The sequence below is a fragment of the Epinephelus lanceolatus genome, chromosome 18, assembly GCF_041903045.1.
Source record: "Epinephelus lanceolatus isolate andai-2023 chromosome 18, ASM4190304v1, whole genome shotgun sequence".
NCBI classification, from domain to species: Eukaryota; Metazoa; Chordata; class Actinopteri; order Perciformes; family Serranidae; genus Epinephelus; species Epinephelus lanceolatus.
Genome location: NC_135751.1, coordinates 39,997,894 through 40,019,836, shown reverse-complemented (window position 1 = coordinate 40,019,836; position 21,943 = coordinate 39,997,894). Strand labels below are relative to the sequence as shown.

Genomic DNA, 21,943 nt, shown 5'->3' with positions numbered 1-21,943 from the left:
AGGATTCGCTCGTTTGGCACCAGAGTTCGAATGAGCGTTACACAACTCCAAACGATCCGTGGAAGCTGACCAGGGTTCATTTAAAGCGGACCAAATAGCGCCAGTGTGAATGCGTCGTAAGTCACATTTAATTCTGGAGCGTATAAACCTAACAGAAAAGTATTGGCACTCACCTCTTTTTATTTTTAAATCTTGCCAGTGTACGTGTGAGCCTGTCGAGTGCTCAAAGTGTCTCAGTTTCATCAGTGATGGACTGCAAGTGACTGATGTTAGATGAGAGTGAGATAAAGTCACAAAGCTATGACAAAGTTTAAATGTCCTTGTCCTAATGTTGATGGATAGCGAATTATGTTGGATTACTGTTTATTTATGTGCATATTTGGGATTTTGGGGTATATCTTTGAATACTGTCATGGACTTCAATAACCATGGCAACGATCAAACATTCAAAGCATTTGGGTTATTGCAAAAATAAAAGCCAACCCGTGTTTGCCAGTTAAATGCTAGACTCACAAGTCAGTCTTTAGACGCTTTGCTTAACTAAAGACTGATGACTTTCTCCCTGATTTTGTGTTTAGATGGGCGGATACAATTTCAGAGTTTAAAAAAACTCCCTACGTTGCAGAACCAATAGTAAATCTGCAGGGCGGTCCTTCGGTGGCTCGCTGAACTCTTGTGCTTGTAAACATAGTCCGACCAGAAACACGTGTAGCGGTACAAAATGGCTCAGCCGCGCTCACAGAAAACACGTCAAAGTTCAGTGGATGTTTGTCGCGTTTGCGGTGACACATTCTCGCCAACTAAAAGAAACAAACATAATCTTTTACAAGGCCATGACTCATCCGTCCGACCGGACTATAGAGGGAAAATATCTTTTCCAGCGGATATCTTAGTTACAACATGATTGAGCTAGCAAAGCAGTTTTGTGTTGCTATGTGTGGTATTTATTCAGTTTTGGGAAATCATGATGTCTAGAAAGCATCAGTGGCTGCAGCTGACAGGGACAGCTAACAGCAGCAGCAAAGCTAACATCAGGACGTCATCTGTTAAAAGCCTCCCATTGTCGGATACGACATGAAACTACTCCAGTTAGCTCAATCATGTTGTAACTAAGACATCCGCTGGAAAAAATATTTTCTTCACGGATGAGCACACGTTTGATAAAACAGAGTTTAATCTCTCAGCATCCATTTTCAAGCTCTCAAGCTGTGTGTTTGTTTCCTTGCGGACGAGAAAAGGGGGAGCGCACATTTCCGAGAAGGCGTGTCCTTTTCAAAAATGCAAGAGGCGTTGCTTTGTTGGCGGCCATTTTTGCCGGTGTGTTAAACACACTTTAGAAAGGAGTGTCCCCAGACTATCAGAAGTGGAGATCTCTGATTGTCTGGGGGTGAGACTAGTTAAATGCTTTTAATGTGGAGCCGCAGCAGCAGTTTGCATTAGTAGGAACGTAATACAGCATTTTTCCCATGAATGTCGCCCCGACACAGAGTCCATAATACTGCAAATATAGCAGCGATAAATAATGACTTAAGAGATATTTATTTAAAAGAAAATCTTCAAGACGTCTCAAACTTGAGGCATGTCTTGGATTAGCTCTTAACGTGAGTCTGTTTTTCTTCTGAGCAGCCATTGCTCTTGTCGTCCAGGAAGTGTATGTTACACAGGGCCTTGAGATCATATCCTTGGGATAATGTCAGTAAATTTAAGTATAATGAAGACCTCACTTATTCGGTGTGAATGTGCTGCACGAAACACAGACGTCGGAGGGTAATTTTTAAATCACATGATGTCCCCTCATAATACTAGAGCAGTGTGAATAGAGCTAAATAAAGTAACTGCTCCTTTGCATAGTGCTCTGTGCTCTGGCTACCTCCCTGACATTACTCATTAATGAGGAGCGAGTAACACACAGATTGCAAACTGTATGACTTGGCAGACAAAGGAGTTTGAGCTCGGGGCAGGTACCAGTTATAGCTGTTTTGCTGCAGTGTAATCTCTGTAATGTCCGTGCACAGGGTTTCCCCGTGGTGCTCTGTGCACTGCAGGGGTGTGAATGTGACCGCACTGAGGACATGCAGAGAGGTGGAGCCCGAAAACACTGTGTTGAAAGAACAGTGAAAGGCAGTGAACATGATGGCTGGCAGGAAATGAAGTGAGAGCAACAGGAGAGGTGTTTTTAAAAAAGGGGAAAGAGAGCCGGACTGGAGGATGATTAAAGCAACGCTCCTCTCTTTTCTCTTCTTCCCACTGGGCTCTACTTTCCCTTCAGCCCCACTCTGACACAAATACTGTATAAAAGCTCCCACTCTTTCTTTCTTTACATGTCTGCTCTCACCTCACCTGCCCAGAAACACACACACAGTCAGTCAGCTGAAAGCATGTAGGCCAAAACTCTCCACTGCCAGCGCTCCTCTTCTCCCTTTCCTTTCATTCCCTCACCCCGTCTCACCCGGCTCCCATCATCCTCCCACCCTTTCTCGCCCCCTAAACACCTCCTGTTCTCCCTCATCTTCTTTCTTCTCCCTCCCTTGCTGCTGGGACTACAACAGCTCTCTGAATGCACCATTGCTTCTGCTGCTCTCTGACTCCAGCTCCCTAACTACTCCCTGTAAACTTTTATAGACGATGAAACACTCCTCTCACTCTGTCTCTCTTATTCTCATTCATTTGTAAACAAGTGACAAAGCTCTCAGGGTCATTTTCATGTGGAAGCCATTTATTCAGCCCACAAAGCCCATTAATCACGTCCTCCTCTGTCAAAATACCAGAATAGATTGGGCGCACAAGCCGGCTCCAAACATTATTGTTTTAATGTAGCTGTTTGTCATCATTTGAGCAAGATATCAATAGAGAGAGTGATGGTGTGTTAGAAGGAGGGAGGAGAAGGAGGGAGGAGGCAGACAACAGATGCAGAGTTTTCCAGACCTTATACATTACTGTTTAAATTCAATAAGAGATCCCATTACAAAGTCATACAGGCTCAGAAATAATACCATTTTATTGAAACCAATGCCATTATTGATTCTGCATATCAGCCCCCATCTTCAGTGACTCTCCTATTGGTTCCTGATCAGTTTTCTGTGTGGAAAAACAGCGTACTGTAGCTACCCAGTGATGGCAGTGTCGGCAGCCGGAGTCGAGGCAGCTGATTTGGCCCGATTCTGGGGTGACATTCATGCCGAGTTTCAGCCGAGTCAGGCACCCGGACGTGGCCCAGCTAATTTCATCCAGCATGGTTAGGGTTAGTCAGATCCTGGGCCTGGTCATTTTGGCTACCTGGGTCTCAAATGGATGAAATGAGAGAATATTTGAACAGCGTTTGTTTTTCTTTACATTTTCTAAGTCAAAAAAAATCTGCTGAGCCTGCCTGCGTGGTGCTAATGATATGAGAACAGAATATTTCAACACGTTGTCAACATCTATGTTTATGAAAACAAAAACAAGAACGAACGTGAAACAGAGATGCATCTCAGTAAAAGGCGTCAACCTGTGGAACAGTTTTGATAGTGAAATGAAACTGTGTAACTCACTAAAGATTTTCAAAAATATGTATAAATGCAAGATCATAAATAATTATAAAACAGTGGTATAAGCACATTATATATATGTGTTGCAAATTATGGACAAAATCATGTGTTTGTATGTCTATGGATGTGTGTGTGTATATGTACATATGAATGTGTATATATGAGTGTAAATGTGTGCATATGTATGTATATGTATGTATGTATGTATGTACAGTATATATCAGTGTATATAAAGGTGGGCGTATATGCATTAGTTTGGTGTATGTGTGGATGATTGTATGTACGTGTGTAAAGATGAATTTCGATGCTGCTAAGCTGAGACTAGGTCAGTTTGAGCAACATTTTATTTTTTATTTTTTTTTTGTTTGTTTCATTCTCTAATATTTTCTTTTGCACTGTAGTGGGTCTTTGACATTGTGTTAAAAGGGTAGACAAAATAAGCCCTGGCTTCAGTCTGCACCTTTTGGTCTTTGTTTGGCCTATATGTAAGATGTTGTATTGACTATTGTTTTTTGGAATAATATGACCAAATAAACTAGTCAAATCAAATCAAACGTTCTCATTCCAAGTCGTCACATATCGCCGCTTTGTCGGTGGACTTTCACGTTCATATATTACATGTTACATATCCTCTTGATGCTGCAACCAATGCTGGGATGTCAACAAAAGCATGTGGTTAGGTTTGGAAAAATATTTATAAGGGAAGCAAACAGCGAGCTCCCAGGTGACCCATCACTGGCCCTAGCACCCACCCTATAGGGACTTTTCCTGCTTGTTACAGTACATCATCACTGGTGGTGTATCATCATGTATCATCATTTTTAAAGATTTTTTTGGAGGCATTTTAGCCTTTAATCGATAGGACAGACGAGCATGAAAGGGGAGAGAGAGGACTCGAACCTGGGCCGCTGCAGCAACAGCCTTGTACATGGGGCGTCTGCTCTACCACTAAGCCACCGACGCCCCCCATTGATGAATTAAGTGCATCATAAAGAATATGGCAGTAGAGACATGCTTGTTTTTCTTGAGAGACCACTATGTTTGATTAGTTGTCGTTTTATTGTGGATCTTTGTACATTGTATATGTTGTATTTGTTGCATTTTAATGTGTGTTGATTGGCTGCTACCTCGGCCATGCAGGTCTCTTGCTGTGGTCTCTGGGTTACAAACTGATGTCACCCAACGGCATATCATACCGTCACAAAAGGTGTCAGTGTCTTACGCCAAAATCACAAAGCGGAATGAAATTGGGCTGGATATTTATCCTCAGTATCATGTGCTGCTCAGTTGGGAAGCAGAGGCATTCGTGCGTAGAGTGTCAAATACATGGCGTTTCTGGAGTTTAAGTCCATTTTGTGTAGAGAGATGTTTCAGCATATTGCTGGTGTTTCCATCCTTACTTTAAATTACTTACAAGCAGCTCTGTTGTCATCTTTCTTTGTGAGATGAAGCCACGCTTTAGACCACATCTCCTTCTCCAACACCGCTCCTTTTTGTTGCAAGTTTCCAGCAGTGTGGACGCATAAGTTTGACGTCATTGTTTCGCAGTCACAAATGTCGGAAAAACATGGCGGCATCGATAAAAGGAGTCGATAAGCTCGGAGGCATATGATGCATATGGATTAGATAATTTGGGGTTCTTAACTGAAACCGGTTCTGTATTTCCATCCTTGTTCAAAAATCAAAATAGTATGGACGGGGTGCCAAACATCAATTAGAATATACCAGTATTTTAGCAACATATAATGAAATTTAAAGGATGGCATCAGGTATCATCAGACTACGGCAGAACCTAAAGCCTTTGAAACTTCCAGTGAGCCACTCTGAGCTGATCTATTTCAGACAAATCAATAATAAGATAGTGTCTACAGATCGATAAATGAGTACCTGCTGGATCATTAGCTTGTACTTACTTGCACTCTTAGTTGTACTCCACTGCAGTGACTGCACAAGTATGAAACATTAATCTGACCAAAGGTTTTAATGCAGCTGCAGAGGGATTGCACTTGTATGTTTTAGGTAAGGATATCTCTGCCTGCATAATAAATACAGTGATGAACAACGGGATAAAAGAACCACATTTGGGTCTTTAAATCAAGACTACTGTAAGTCGTAGAAGGTGTTTCAGACTTGAGGTTTGTAGACTACACTAGTGCAGCCACACTGAAATTTTATTACTAATTAGTTACACTACTTGTTACTGTAACAAACTGGTCCTGACTACTACCAAAATGAAACAGGAGCACTTCTATGACTGGAAACAGTCTGAGCATTGTTGTCAAATTAATTTCCCACAATTTTGGGGCTAATTCACACAGACATACGGCGTGTCTGCTTCACGAACTGGGTCCTTGTTTTGTTTCTGTCTCCCAGTCTGCTCAGTCCAAGCCTCAGCAGGGAGCCTCTCTTGTATTTAGAATGACAGATTAGAGATCGGCACAGACCACTGAGCTATTCCAGCTCCTGCTGCGAAGCTGTAATTAGCACTGACCGCCTGTCAGTTTCCAGTTCACACAAAATAACCCACATTAGGACGACAGAAGTTTCCTGTTTGTAGAACCGTGTCGGGGCTTTGCCTCTGTGTAATGGAAGGTAGAGAAGACACAGGAAGTGGGAGTACGCTGTGTGTGTGTGTGTGTGTGTGTGTGTGGGCGGGGTTGGTGGTGGTTCTGGCAAAGTGATGGTTGGTAGGAGGATTTTGGCTTCAAACCTGGTGGAGCAAACAGAATCCAGCTCACTATACAACATGGCGAGGTCACAGTACTACTAAGATCAAACATGTTTTTTTCTGGAATATGTAGCAGAGGAAACCAGAGACACACAGGTTGGTTAATAATTAATCATGTTGTTGTAGTGTGCAGTTTGTCGGAGCGTGGAGTGTCTCTGCTTTAACACTGAAGGACTTTATTCTTGAGCATAAGTCATGTCATGTTTATAGTGTTGACTGCACAACAGATGAAGCAGAAAAGCTGCAGTAAACACAAATAAATACACGCTACACACAGGACATGTAGTATAATACGTATATGTATAATTCTTATGACTGTTTCTTGATCTGCCAGCACACACATTTAATTAAAGGACATTTTGAGAAATATGCTCATTTGCTGAGGGTTAGATTAAAAGATTGATGCCACTCTCATGTCTGTACGCTAAATATGTACATCCCATTGTTCCGACCATATTAAACTCATTGTTCCCAAGTCCGTTCCGAAATCATCATGATGCCCTGTGGTTAAGGTCTGGTTAGGTTCAGGCAAAAAACCACTTGGTTAGGGTCAGGAAAAGATCATGGTGTGGGTTAAAATGAAAAAGAAAGTGACAAACACACAAGCCGTGAGCCTGCTCCGCCTTAAGCCTTTCCCAGCTGACCCAGAGCCGGTCGCGGCGCACCATCAAGGTAGAAATACGCCCGCCGGGAGCCGTTCAGCACCGCGGACAGTCGGACTAATGGGCTGTCGGACCAATGACATGGACCCGTTACTTTGTGACCTCCCATTTTGAAGCTTGTCTGTGGCATTTCTGTTGTCGCCATCTTGGATTTTTGGAGCAAGATATGATCATATTTGGAGAGGAGGGTGGAGATAACCCTAACACTAGCTGCTAGCGTAGTTAAAACAATACATTTACAGATATGTTTAACTGTGCTAATGCTAATTTTGGCAGGCAAAAAAACATTTAAACAAAATGTACTTGCGGAAAACTGAATGTCCAATTGTTAGAAGGTCTTTTAGTGCAACCAAAACTGATTAAGACTTTATTAGGGGCCGTACACATGCTCGCGAGGTCAGGCGCTGGGTGCTACTATTGTGTCTTTTCTGTGCCAGCTTTGAGGAGCATGGTGGCAGGTTGTGTCTGAGGTTGGTAAGCAACCTCAACAAGCGCTGTATCACAGCCTGTTTACCTGAAATCCTGAGTGCAGAGCTGATCTTCTTCCAGGAGCTGTTTTTGTGCAGGCCTATTGTCTGTGGGACAGATATAAATCTCTGGCAGCCCTGCACTAACATGATCAACTTTTCCATATTTATCACAGACTGATATACGGACTAAGGGAAAGATATTTGTCGGCTGTGATTGGTTGTTCCTTGTCACATGACATGCGGTGCACGCTGCGTTCCAAAAGTTGAACTCAGAAACAATAAATCAGAAACAAAACAATCAATTTGAGGGCGCAAAAAACACAGCATATGTACGACCCCTTCGGCGACCAAGGTCAGAGGTAGTTAGAGGTGGCTGTGGGTAAAGCACGTCATCCACTAATCAGACGATAGGTGGTTCGATCCCCAGCTCCTCTAGTCCTTATGTCAAAGTATCCTGGGGCAAGATACTGAACCCCAAACTGCTCCTGATGTCTGTTCCATCGGTGTGTGAGTGTGAGAATGGTTACTGAGTAGGAAGTGGCACGATGTATGGTAGCCTTGGCCACCAGTGTGTGTGAATGTGTGTGTGAATGGGTGAATGTGACATGTAGCGTAAAAGTGCTCTGAGTGGTTGGAAGACTAGAAAGGCGCTATACAAGTGTCGTTCATTTACCAGTTACCAAAACATTGACTGCTGAAATAGTGACAGCTAAACCGACACTCTGTGAACCTTTATTTTGGGGGTGAATAATGTCCCTTCATCATGCATAGTTCAGGTATTGCATTTCTAAATGTCGCGGTGTTATTTCTGTTTAAAAAGGTGATTCAGCGCCCCCTATCCAACGAAGGCGTTAACATAGAATTATACAAAATAAGCAACAAACTGTACATGGAAATAAGATTAGTTGGACTATGTTCACAGAAGGTAAAAAACACTTTACCTCTGTCCCTTATAATTTTGACATAAGAAATCCCACTAAATTATTAGGGAAATAAACTTTGATTTTAAGTTGCCAGAAAAAACAAAACTTAAGAAGTGTGCCCTGGTCCTCACCACTCCTCCAACAGCCAATTAAAAAACCACAGTGTCGTTTCTTCACTTCAGTTTCAGTTCAGTTGAAGTGGCACAAACCAGCAAAAAATGTGGAATCAAATCAAGCTGTGTCAAAGCTGCTCCAAAAATAGAGGAAATGCTGAACGCACTTACACTCAGCTCAAACCACCAGAGATCATCAGGGTGGTTCAACATTACACAACTACCCATAACCACTCTACAGTCAGTCACAGAGACACGCAGGGAGCGGCCAAAAACACACACACACACTTACACACAAACAACAGAGAGCTACAAGCTTGCCTTCGCTAACTGAGCAGGAATGGTGTCTTACTTTATTTTCACATTGAACCAGAGTGAATCACAGTCACCTGTGATGCTGTCAGCACTGTGGATATGGAGAGAAGCCTGAGTAGAAATAAGTCAGGAAAAGAGGACACGAGGAAAATGGAGCAGAGGAGGAGGTGGTAAAGTTTTTGGGCCACCACCCAGAGCTTTGCACCTGTTCCCTTTCACCCCTCTTCTGTCGTCTTTTACCTCCACCACACAATTACACCCTGTCTCCTTCCTCCTCCTCTCTCTTTGTATTGCCTCGTCACTCTCGCCTCTTTCTGTCCGTCCTCTGTCTCTGATTTTCTCCCTTTTTCAGTCTTTCTCATCTCCTCTTTCCTCCCTCCACCATCCTTTAACAATCCCCTCCTCTTTACATCTCCTCGGGGCTTCGTCCTCCTCCCCCAGGACCCCCGTCATGCTGGCCAGGTGCAGTGTAGCGTGTGTTGATGGCAGGCCTCTTAATGGACAGCATGTGTCTAACGGTGGACCCCTGTGCCTCGCTGTCCTTCTGCTCTAAATCCTCCGTCCGTAAAACACAAAACTGCTCTTTCAGGGAACATGGCTTTAACAGCGCCGAGGGACACGACTGGACCTCCAGAGAAAGCGATAGAGAGAGCGAACGACACAGACGGACAGATGGACGGACAGAGTGACCCCTTGTTAGAGCTTTGTTTTATATTCTGCAGAGATCTATCTGATAAAAGTGCAAAATGTCACATTTTAGCATGAATGATAAATCATTTTTTATCTTTATTTCAAGTATGATCAAATATGATTATCATTGAGAAAGCTGGTGGCTGCTCTGCAGAGTTTGTGCCTCTGGTTTAAACTTTGTGACAGTGTGATTTATTTACAGCACCAAACAGGAAGAGGGCAGTGTACCTCCAGCACAAACTGAGCTCAACCTCTATGTAATTGTGGTTGTAAGTGGAGTTACTGAGAGGCTAATGGGAAAATCCACTTTCCAAATGTTTACTCTCTTCAGTAAACAACAAAACAAAAAGCACTGATTGATGCCAGGATGAAGGGCAGAATCCTTTTTGCAAGAAAAAGCAGATGGGTCTCTGGCAGGGCTGAACGTAGGTTGAACTTATTGCTGGTACTCCTACCTCAACCTTCATCGCTTCATATTGTCCTCCTCCTGCCCCCAGCTTCATGTGTCCCTGAACACAAGCTCTAAGTTTTTTAAAGCAAGAAATTAGAAACATTTTACATGTACAGCAAATGATTTCTTTAAATGGACTAAGTGTCACAGAACAGACTGAATCACCGTGACGTGACATTGTGATTCGGTCTGTAATTTCTGAATTTCTGAATCTTTACCAAACTTTCAGAATCATGTTAAATGAGGAGAAAATTACAACTTAATTCATCGACACCAACTGAACAGTTTAGTCTCGGTCTTTGAATTTTAGGCACATAAAAAAAAACAGTTTTCTAAGAGTGAAGTTACTGAATATTTGGGGACACTACACTGTATAACAGAGAATACATTTTCCAATGAAAACTCTCCCACATTATGCAAAAGCACATTTTCCCAAATTAAGTGTTGGAGACCACTGATGTGTAAAGTGATTTTGGGGACACTACACTTAATAAGAGCAAAGTTACTGAATATTTTTCCCAATAAATATTCACTAAAATTATACAAAAGCGTTTTTTCCCCCAAACTAAGTGTTGTAGTAAAACCTGATCGAGACCATTAATGTGTGAAGTGGTTTTTGGGGACATGATGAAAGTGAAGTTATTGAATATTTTGTTGTATCTCGTAAGTGTGCAGACGGTCCCTGAACACGGTGGACGGCTCATTAAGATGAAAATTAGATTGTGGCTCGTTGTCTGTCTCACTACACTTGGTAAGAGGCATCTTTTGTGTTTCACTTACGAACTTTTGATCTGGGAAGTTTGAGTCTCTGATTATCTTTTCAACTTTAGTGAACTTTTTAGTTAGGCAGCTGCTGTCCCCTCTCCGTACTACGCTCTGGGACTGAATCTTTTAGTAGTAGTGGACCGTCCCAGTTTCCTTTCACCTGTGGGGTCTGGGTATTGTAGTCTTTAATTTTGAGAGACACCAACTTTAGCAATAACACTGGTGTAAGACTAAGTCTACCAGCATATTTATGTTTACCATATTGATGCATGTTTTGAAAGAGACTGTATGCAAACTGTACATTTCCTGTGAAAACAGAAGTGTATTTTGGACAACCAACACACGCAGGGTACCTTGGACGACATATGTGGACGTGGAAAGTCCATGACCAAACGTGGACATGTGACGAGGTCAGTGAGGATTGTTGGGCAGGGAGGCATCAACGAGAGACACAGTCAGGTTGCATTGACCATTCTTTTTTAATCTGTCTCTTGTATGTCACCTAAGCTATGGAACTAAAACATTTAATAGCATTTTGATGCCTTCATTAGCCTGTAGGTGTGTACGGTTCACTCTATAATACATTTAGTGTGCCTGCGCTGTCCTTTGCAGACGTAACCAGGTGACAACATTCAGGTCGAGTGGACGTGAGATATGCAGGTATCAAATTTTCCTTTTTAGATAATTGTGATTAGAAATAACACGGTGAACAGTATTGTCACAATATTGTACAAGTGCTTTATTATGTCATTACTTTGAGCCTGGAGCCTTTTCACCAAATGTGATATTGATAAGCAGCTTTCATAAGAATTATTTGGGGGCCATCTTATAACGCAGTGTCCAGTGCTCATCATACATTCTCGAGCTTGACAGCCCTGCTGTGGTTACTTGGCCTCCATGTTACCCACAGGAAGGCTCACCTTTGTGGCTAATCAAAGTGAAACTGCTAACGAAGACAGGAGCGCTGTGCTGTGTTAATGGTGCCCTCTGAAAACAATAATAGTTGCAGTGATGACATGAAAAGAAATTGTTTGGTGCTTGGACACTTGAAGACACACACAGCAGAAGGTAGCATTTGGGCTTCAGACTGCTGTACTGCATGTGCTGTGCTGGCTAGATGTCAGATGTACATTTTAGTCAGACTTAAGCTGCCTTACAGTCAGAAAGTCAGAGTTCGGAGTTGACCTCCAGGTGTTCCAGGTGCACAACAACTAACCCAAAAACATGGCTAACCCTGGCAAACTAATGTTTGTTTAGTAAGTGTACGAACAACAGAACTCTAATCGGCCTCCTTGCACATATAAACAAAACTGAGGCATTTTTAATTTTTTAGATAAGATAACTTTTAGAGATTGTTTACTGTAACCAGCTGCATGATAACATTGGCAGTGTGTTTTGACATCCGTTTACATGCAGAACAAGTTATATGATCACGAAAACAAACATGGTTAGGCGTCACTATATTACGTACTTAATGTAAAGTTACGTAGGTTAGGTTTAGGAAAGTAAAATTTGTAGAATTAGGTTTAGGAAAGTAAATATAGTTTGGCATTTGGCATTGTTACATATGTCACTTTACGTATGTAACGTAAAGTAGGGAATTAGAGTATTATATAATTAGTAAGGAAATTATAGTTACGTAAGTTAGGGTTAGGAAAAGAAACAAGGGTGTCGTCACGTTACGTACTTAACCTGAAGTTACCAACATTACGTTCAGGAAATTAGAGTTACATAGGTTAGGTTTAGGGAAAACAAACTTGTTTGGGCATCATCACATTATGTACTTAATGTAAAGTTATGACTTAGCGTAAAGTTACGTAGGTTATGTTTAGGGTATTAGAGTTACGTAGGTTACACTTAGGAAAGTAAAGTTTGTAGATTTATGTTTAGAAAAAGGAACATTGTTGAGCGTCATCACGTTACGTACCTAATCTAAAGTTACAAAGATTACGCTCAGCAAATTAGAGTTACATAGGTTACACTTAGGAAAGTAAAATTCGTAGATTTATGTTTAGAAAAAGGAACATGGTTTAGTGTCATCACGTTACGTACCTAATCTAAAGTTACGAAGATTATGTTCAGGAAATTAGAGTTACGCAGGTTAGACTTAGGAAAGTAAAGTTCGTAGATTTATGTTTAGAAAAAGGAACATGGTTGAGTGTCATCACGTTACGTACCTAATCTAAAGTTACGAAGATTACGCTCAGCAAATTAGAGTTACGTAGGTTAGACTTAGGAAAGTAAAGTTCGTAGATTTATGTTTAGAAAAAGAAACATGGTTGGGTGTTGTTACGTTACATACCTAAAGTAAAGTTACATAGGTTTTCTTTTCAGGAAATTAAAGTTCCATACTTAATGTTAAATTGTCCACTTAATCAGCATAATCTGACAACGTTAAAATAACTCAAAGCTCACTTGGTTTCACACGGGACACAAACATCGGCCTCCTCAGGGAAAGATGTTTGTTTTAGCCATCCACGACCTCATTTCATTCTTCATACTACTTCCTTCTTTACTCTCGTCAGTGCTTGGTCACGTGATCGTAGCTTTCGTAATTACATGGGTTATATATGAATCACTGGCTCATGATTACGTGGGTTATGTACGAATTCTGGTGCATTACTTGACATACTAACAGTGCATGAAAACAGCCTGTGTTGTTTAACATCAGACAACTGCTTCTTCATGAAGTCGGGGTAGATAGATTTTCCCAAGTTTACAAGTAGGAATTTCGACTTTTAGTGGTCTTCCATTTTACTTTTTCATGTAGGAGGTCAGATTGTCGAGTTTGGAATTGTCTGAAATGTAGTGTTAAATAACAGTTAAGTAGTCATCTCATGAAAACCTGTCAACCACTGTGCATGTCCAAAGCTTGTTTCTAATGTCTTTTAATTGTCAAAATCAACTCCAACACATTTTCTGTGTTTATAATAAATATCATGTGTACAGTATGAATATGTAGATTTAAAACAGAATCATAAGTGGCTAAAAATGCACAAAGTATTACCTCAGCCTCTCTGCTGTACTGGTACACATCACTCACCCAGATTTAGGTGCACGTTCATCATATAAAGTATGAATACAGTTCATCAAATATGGCTAACCTTGTAAAGCTGTCCGTCCCTGTTTATGAAGAAAAAGATGGATGGTTTGGATTTGTGCAGAGATGGCAGGTTTTCTATCCAGGTTAAAGGAGGGAGGGAGAGTGGATATATTTAAAGAACTGCGCTGAGCACACTGTGGTAGGTCCTTCACACGCCGTCGGCTGTTGCTGTTCCCTGGACTCGTTCCCACAGCGTTCCCAAAATGCTCCTCATCTATCTGTGCCGTGTTTTCAGTCGTCTTGATGTCACGGCTGTTGTAAACTCTTACTGCCTCTTGGCGTCACAGTCACCACGGCCGGGCACAGTTGATGTTGAAATTCAGAGACACAGATATGAAATATTCAGCAAAAGTTAAAACATTTTTGTATGTTGGAGGGCAGGGAGAGAGGTGGAGGAAGAGGAGAGGGGCGGATGGGGAATAAAGAAACAACTGAGACCAAAAGAGGGTAAAATAATAATGGAGGAACAGAAGGAGGAGAGGCAGAGGCTTTGAACTGAGGAACATGGAGCAGTTGAGAGGGAAACACACAGTGACATATCTATCGTCATACATGTAGATATCAGGTAAAACTGGACTGTCATCTGAGAAAGGGCAGGATCTTATCCTGTGGTGCCGTTGGGAATGTGATGGTGCACAAAGGGCGAGTACCCGCTGAATACTGCGCCCTTTCAGAGAGAGATAATGAAAGTGAGGAAACATTCTTTGACTCGGGTTGTCAGATGTGAGGTTTTAAGACTTTCTTTGCCGTGTCACATGAAACAAGCTCTGCCTCTCACATGTTTTCCTCATCATTTCTCCTGTGTGTTCATACTGAACTAAAGGAGCCAATTAAGACTCAGTGGTAATGTTCTTTAGTGCAACCAAACGCTGAACAAGACTTTTTTAGATGACAAAATTAAAATAAACTTTCATGAACTGAAAACACACTGAAATAGACACAGCTAGGGCTATGCCGATACAGCTGGAGTCACGCCATAGTTACGTTACCTAAGCAACATTGACACTGTGGTAGCAACTTGTCAACAGATGGCACCCACCTGTCACTCAGAGTGGCTAAGCGCTTAATTAAGTGTAACTTTAAGGCATGTGAGTCATATAAAGATTCACTACTGTGCAGTTGTCATGCATGTTGAAATTAGCTGTAGGGAACAAAACGGCTTTTTGTACCAGGCTGTGAACATGTTTATTTCTGCTGTAAAGTTGGACATTTTAACATGGGGGTCTGTGGGGATGGACTCGCTCTTGGAGCCAGTTTCTAGTGGCCATTAGAGGAACTGCAGTTTTTGACACTTAAGCTTTGGCTTCATTTTTCAACCCCACTGTCAACACACAATCTAAAATATGACAGCTATGACTTGACAACTGCTGTTTCTGTTAAGGAAACTGTGGGTTTCTAACCTTGCAGATGGCAGCTCTTTACTTTGAAAATTAAAATATCCAGCTGATTAAAACCAAATCTGAGTTCATTCAGATTTAGACCCACTTAGTGTGATTTCACACCTGCCCCGTTTGGTTCGGTTCAATCAAACTCAGATTCGTTTGCCCCCTCAGCGCGGTTCGTTTGGGCAGGTGTGAACACAGCAATCACACTCAGGTGTGCACCAAAACAACCAGACCGAGACCTTCTCGAAGAGGTGGTCTCAGTCCGGTTACAAAGGAACTCTGGTGCGGTTGGTTTGTGGTGAGAAGTATGGTTTGACTAAAATGAACAATGACAGCAATATAGTCCACGATGAGCAGCGCTAAAATCAACCTGCGTAGTTGTCCCTCCATTGTGACATTAGAAAGTGTCACATTTATCTTGCAAGTGCACTCTTCTTCAACGTTTGCTTTACTTCCTGGATTTTTCCCACATGGAAATTCTGACCAATCAAGAGCAGCTTTCTCACACAAGGCATTTGATCTGGTCCTCTTGTAAATGCTGCCGTGAGAACACGAACCAACTGTAGGCAATTATACAACTTTGGAACAACATGAGTCCCTGATTCAGGCCAAAGGAGAGGACTCTAAAATGCGTATTTATCTTGCCAGAATGCAGTTGACATAGTGAAATTGTGGGGGCTTTGGAAAGCATCATATTTTCTGCATGTCTAATATGAAAAACCTTATTCAGGAAGTAATAATAACTCGTCATAGAAGAGAAAATATAGTAGAATAAAGTCTAATCAGTTGTAAGTACATGCATTAGATTGCTGACCGCTGTCTTTTCATCATAGTAAATCAGTCCTGAAGACCAGATGAGCCCTCCTCTTATCCCCGATGAGCACTTTTCATACTGACTCAGAAATCAATCATCTCATTTCCTGCAGGACTTGTTGCACGGATCCACAGCATGTGGAAGGAACTGAAGCTTATTCCGAGTATCTGAAAGAAATTGATTCTGTTTTATGTCAGTACATAATGTGGCGAGCTGTGGTGATAATCTGACAGGTATTAAATATATTTTCAAAGCTCTGATATGAAGGCAGGCTCGAAGGGAGATGATGACATCTTTTTAGAAGGTTGAGGATAGAAGAAGACACTCGTCAGTCTTGGCACATTCTCCACGTGTCTCCTTGTGACAGCTCCAAATTTGCTTTCACCTTGACAAGCTGCAGTTTTCTTCTATTAAACTGTCTTTCCATCTCCATCCTTAAATAGGTCAGAGAGGGAGGGGTTCTTTACTCTGAAGGCTGAACCCTTCTCTATTAATGGCAGCTCTTTGTCGATGAGAGGTCAAGAGATAATAAAAAAAGGGAAGGGAAGAATGCAGGAGTCTCTGGAGCTCTGTTCACAGTTGGTATTGCCATACGTCTTGAGTGATCAGATCACAAGTGGACAGCTCTAACTACAGGTGTTGCTGCACCCAATGCATCCTTGATGTGTCCTGAGATCCTATCGCTCAGACCACATTCGGATGTGGTCTGGATCGCATACAGCCCAATCAGACAAAGTACTTTATAGCAGCTAGCTAGTCAGCTTATAGTGGCTGTTGCCGAATACCCAAAGCCATATAAAGCTCACACATCGCTCCTATTAAAAATGATTTTACCTTGCCACAATTTGCAAGTTCTTGGTCGGACAAAGAGCTGCACCACATCGAAGCGCAGCCTGTTGAGCTGATGTCCTCTGTGTGGGCTGAAACACGTACTCAATCGTGTACCAACAGCATCATTTTCAACATGAGTGCATCAAACATCTTGGACGATTTGGTTTGCCTGGAACACACCAAGGAATAGACCCAAACTGTATTTTTCATTCTTTTAAATTTACCTGCACTCCGATGTCTTTGCAAACTTCTTCTTCTGCTTCTTCTTTTTCTAATTTCGTGCAGACTAGGCGTGGGAAGTGCAACAGCAATGCCTGGAAATGATGTATGTGTTTATTGCATACAGAGCGGGAAAGTTAGATCTGATCACGTGTGGTTACTGTAGACGCATGTGGAGACACATTCTTATGCCAGATGTGAACAGACAGGCTCAGAGCTGCCCACTTGTGATTGGGTCACCTAAGACTCATGTTAATAGCAGGTTTAAATGAGGGCAAAGGTGAAAGTGGGTTCAAAAAGGTGCTAAAAAGAGGGCAGGGGTCTGTAAGGAGGTTGTCAGGGTGAGACAGGACAGCCAACAGCTGGCTAATCTGTGTATTACCACTGATAGAGGTATGCACATGGACTCATGTTTGGTATTGTGGAAGTAGCTCAGCACCATTTTCCAGCATATTAAAGCAGCATAAATACACTCAGTCTTTTGTTATGTTACGCTTGAGTGCATGCTGCTTTTTGTAGTTTCCTGCACAGTGTGACCTAAAATGGGGCGGTGAGAAAAATCCAGAATCACAGAGGATGATTCACCAAAAAAAGAAATGCTTCTCTCAGCTGGACATGTGAGTTTACAGGTTAAAGTTCAACAACATGAACTCTGACCTGCAGATTTGCAGGAGCTCGAGGCAAAATCACATCTCCAGGATTCTTGAATGCCCTTTTCATGGTTCTGAGAGAAAATTAAGGAGGCATGAAAACAGCTGAACTCCACTCAAAGTGTTCTGCTGATTTTAAGGCAGCGTTGTGAATTACTGGTGTTCCTTCAGTGTAACAGTCACAAGCATGAGTCAGAGCCAGTCACAATACGCTGGATAAATGCAGGGGAGGAGCACCTCGGTATTAAACAGGAAAACAAGGGAAAGCTTCATGAGTCACACACATCAAACACCCCCTCTCGCCCAAAGCAAACTCACTAAAGAGCTGCCGTCAGGTGTGTATGCAACCCCTCACCTCCAACATGCACATGCAGAAAATACACACACAGCGATACCTGCTGGTATATGTGTTTAATGTTGGGTCAGAACGTGTCATATGAACACCAGCCTTTCAAAAAGACTGGTGTCTACGAACTAAGTTTTGACGTGGAAGCACTAAAAGTACAGAATATTATATACCTGATTCCTCAGTCACTTCCTCACCATGACAACCACAGATAGCGAAACACATCTCTCTCAAGGGAGGCGCAGATGAAGGCTGATTAGATACAAATAAAGAAACACAGCAAGTAAAAAAAAAAAACAGTCTATAAATAAAAAATAAATAGAACGTGTGTGTGTGTGTGTGTGCGCGCGCACATGTGATACGTGGGTGGGTGTTTGGTTGCGCTTGTACATATTTACAGTGCTTGTACTGTATGTTTTAGTGCATGCCATGTGCGAGTGTTTGTGCCATGTGGAGCCACGTTTTCGGTCAAAGTGATGTGACTTTAGCTGAACATCCCAGAGGGCCTCAGACTTTCACACTCAGCCTCTTCTCTCTGTCCTCACACACCATTTCATCCGTTCATTCAGGAGAACATTGGAAGAAAAAGCGAATCTGAAAGTAAAAAAATATTTTTTCTGTGCAAGAATTTTTCTGCGGGTGCTCCGGCTTCCTCCCACAGTCCAAAGACATGCAGGTTAATTGGTGACTCTAAATTGTCCGTAGGTGTGAATGTGAGTGTGAATGGTTGTCTGTCTCTATGTGTCAGCCCTGTGATAGTCTGGTGACCTGTCCAGGGTGAACCCTGCCTCTCACCCAGTGTCAGCTGGGATAGGCTCCAGCCAGCAGCAACCCTCAACAGGATAAGCAGTTACAGAAAAGGAATGACTAAATAAATGGTCCATCCTCACATTAACCACAGTGTTGTTTAGGCTTGTGTGGTGTCTTGTTTTTGTTTTCATACCTTTCTAGAACTTCACCTGGTTACACAGCATATGACGGTATTTGTGTGTGGCACTTTTGCGGTTCTTTGCTGTATGTCATCTCCACTCTCTTTCCCCCTTTCATATTAAAGCCCTATTCAGACGGGATTAGTTTTACATAGGGACGTGGGGTAAAGTAATAATTACCAGAGATCTTAGTCCCGTCCGAATGTGCCATGTCAGTAATCATTACCGCACGATGTCAGTAAAGATTACCGCGACCTTTACCTTCTGCAAAAGGGTCCCGGAAAATCACCTCAGGTAATACTAATCCTGTGCGAATAGACCAGCAGTAAATATGTGTGTTAGGGCTGTCAAAAAAAATTCAAAGTTTGAAATATATTCGAATATATATATATTTTTTATAAGTTCAAACCTAAATTTGATCATTCGAATATCATTAATAATTAATTAATACTATCAATAATGTTGTATATCACGGCGAATCCCATTCAGGTGGAGATGGCTCGCACACAAGCCGGGCCAGAGAGGGACGCAGCGACGGAGGGAGAGGCCCCGACGGAGGAGCCCGCTGCGCCAACACCACCCACTGCGCTGTCCGCGATGTGCGACCTGTTCAGGGAGACATACAGGCAGAGTGTTGCACCTGCTGCCTCCCTGCCTACCCTTTTTGAAGAAGAGATGAAACGTTACCAGAATGAGACACCACTACGAGCCGACCAGGATCCACTCTTGTGGTGGAAAACTACGCACTGAAGTATCCAAACATTGCTCAGATAGCGAGGCAGAAGTTGGTCATAACTGGCACTATAGTGAGGTCAGAACGGGTGTTTTCATCCGAGTGTCACGTTCATACTGCGTCAGCAAAAAGCATCTTATTTATTGTAAAAAAATAAATAAATAAAATAAAATAAAAAATAAAAAAATTCTAATATTACTCGAACTCTACTAAATGCAACGTCATACGCACATGACGACAGGAGGGGACGGCAGTGCGTGAATGGATTTACCGCTCCCACTTGTGGTAGTTTTACTGTCTTATCCTTTACTGTGCGAACTGGCCATTAATATTACGACCTGTGGTAACGTGACATTACCCCACGTGCCCATGTAAAACTAATCCAGTCCAAATAATGCTTAAGTCTGTCCCATCAAATAAAGGTAAAAAAGCCCCTAAAAAAATCTAGTCTGTTCTGTCTCTCTGCTGTTAACAGTACTGTGACATACAACTTGCAGTCAGTGTAGCTTACTGTTGCACTAGACCAGAGGTCGGCAACCTTCACTAGCAAAAGAGCCATTTTTGCCTAAAAATAATTTTAAAAAAACCTTTCCAGAGCCACTAAACAAATTGAACACTACAATGAAGGTGACACAGACTATTAAATCTATTCATCATTATGTTTAACCACCAGGTGGCACTGCAGTGGGCTATTTATGATTATCAGGAACTTTAACATGGCAGAGTTGGCAGTAAAAGCAAACAAATCTCTTCACGTGCAGTATAATTCTGTTCTTTCCATTACGTTTCCTTTTTTGGATTTGGAATCCAGAGCAAAGCTAGGGAGCCTCAAGACTTCTGTAGCCACAGCTATTAATCAGTCCCTCCAGGATCTCGCAGCAAAAAAACGTTGAATTTGCAGCCAATCTTGTCAAAATTGCGATGGAAATTGCGGCATTTTTATGGGATATTTTGCGGGAAATTGCGGCAAATTACAAAAATTGTGGCTAATCAAGAAAGGAGAAAAAAATTCTACTTTATTTTAAAATTACTATCTCCAAAAAAATAAGTCATGTAATCACTTGCTGTAATAATCATACTGAATATTACAAAAATAGCTGCACAGGTTTTTATAGTTCTCTTCTTTAGTTTTATTTAATTAGTTTCAAAACATGGACTCCAATAACGTTGCAAAATATCCTGAGTGAATATTGTCGCTCTCAAACCAGACAATGTGACTGTACAACAACATGTCAGCTACATCTTCATTTAATACATTCAACACATATTGTATGCATTTACACAGTGCAAATTCTTATGTCAATACAGAGCGTTTCTCCAGACTGCTATGTCATTAGCGCATTTGATGATGCATCTGATGACGTTTCAAATGACGTTGCATGTGCAACGACTTCCGGTCGGCCGGAAAATGCGAAAAAAAATGTGGTACTTCTGAAAAATTTCAAGACCCTGAAAATATTGCAGACTTTTGTTGAATTTGCGTTAATTATTGTGATAGCAAAATCGCGATTTCTGGTCAGACTGATTAAGATTTTTCACAACGTAGAGGAAAAGGCACCGGGCTGAAGACGACCGACCTGTATTTTAGTTGCAGAAATGTTAAAACTTTGTTAATTGGTGTAGAGGCACATTTTTACAATTAGAGAATGTCAGAATCACTTCAGGCCGACAGCACTGATTAATAAAAATTTAAATGTGAAAAAAAAAAAAAAACAACTTAATTTCCATATGATTTTTTTTTTTTTTTTTTGGTCAAAGCCGAAGGGAGCCACTGGAGAGAGGCTCAAGAGTCACATGTGGCTCCAGAGCCACAGGCTGCCTACCCATGCACTAGACTGACCTCTGTTACTAGTGTTAATAGTGTAATAGAGGTTAATAGTGTCTGTGTTTTTGATGGTATTGAAAATACTGTCAGACTTTTTTAATACCCTCGTATATCGTAATATCGTGATACCGCCCAAGCTAGCCGTTACTAGCTACATAGTAATGTACAAATGTGACATATCTGTGGTTTGCAGAAATGCACAATGATTCAGGTTTTTTTCCTGGTGATTGGGTCGAGTGTTGTGTTCTAACGCAAAGCTTAAAGTAGTAGAGTACAGGGACATCGCTGTGTCTCCAGCTGGGATAGTGCCACGGAAAATGTGGTTGTTTTTTCCCAAGATATGTATATGATATATTTTTCTGGTACATAATAATGAACAAATTTGATGATCCATAATTTGCAGAAATGTACAGTGCCAACATTTATTCTTGCATTTGGGTTGAATCTGTATTCATGAACTCTCA

General features: G+C 41.7%; 1 protein-coding gene across 8 annotated transcripts in view; it reads left to right on the top strand.

Moving 5' to 3' along the window:
* The window catches only part of plppr2a (phospholipid phosphatase related 2a), a 186,440-nt gene that overhangs the window by 120,587 nt on the left and 43,910 nt on the right, over window positions 1–21,943 (top strand). The gene's annotated exons all lie outside the window — the stretch shown is intronic.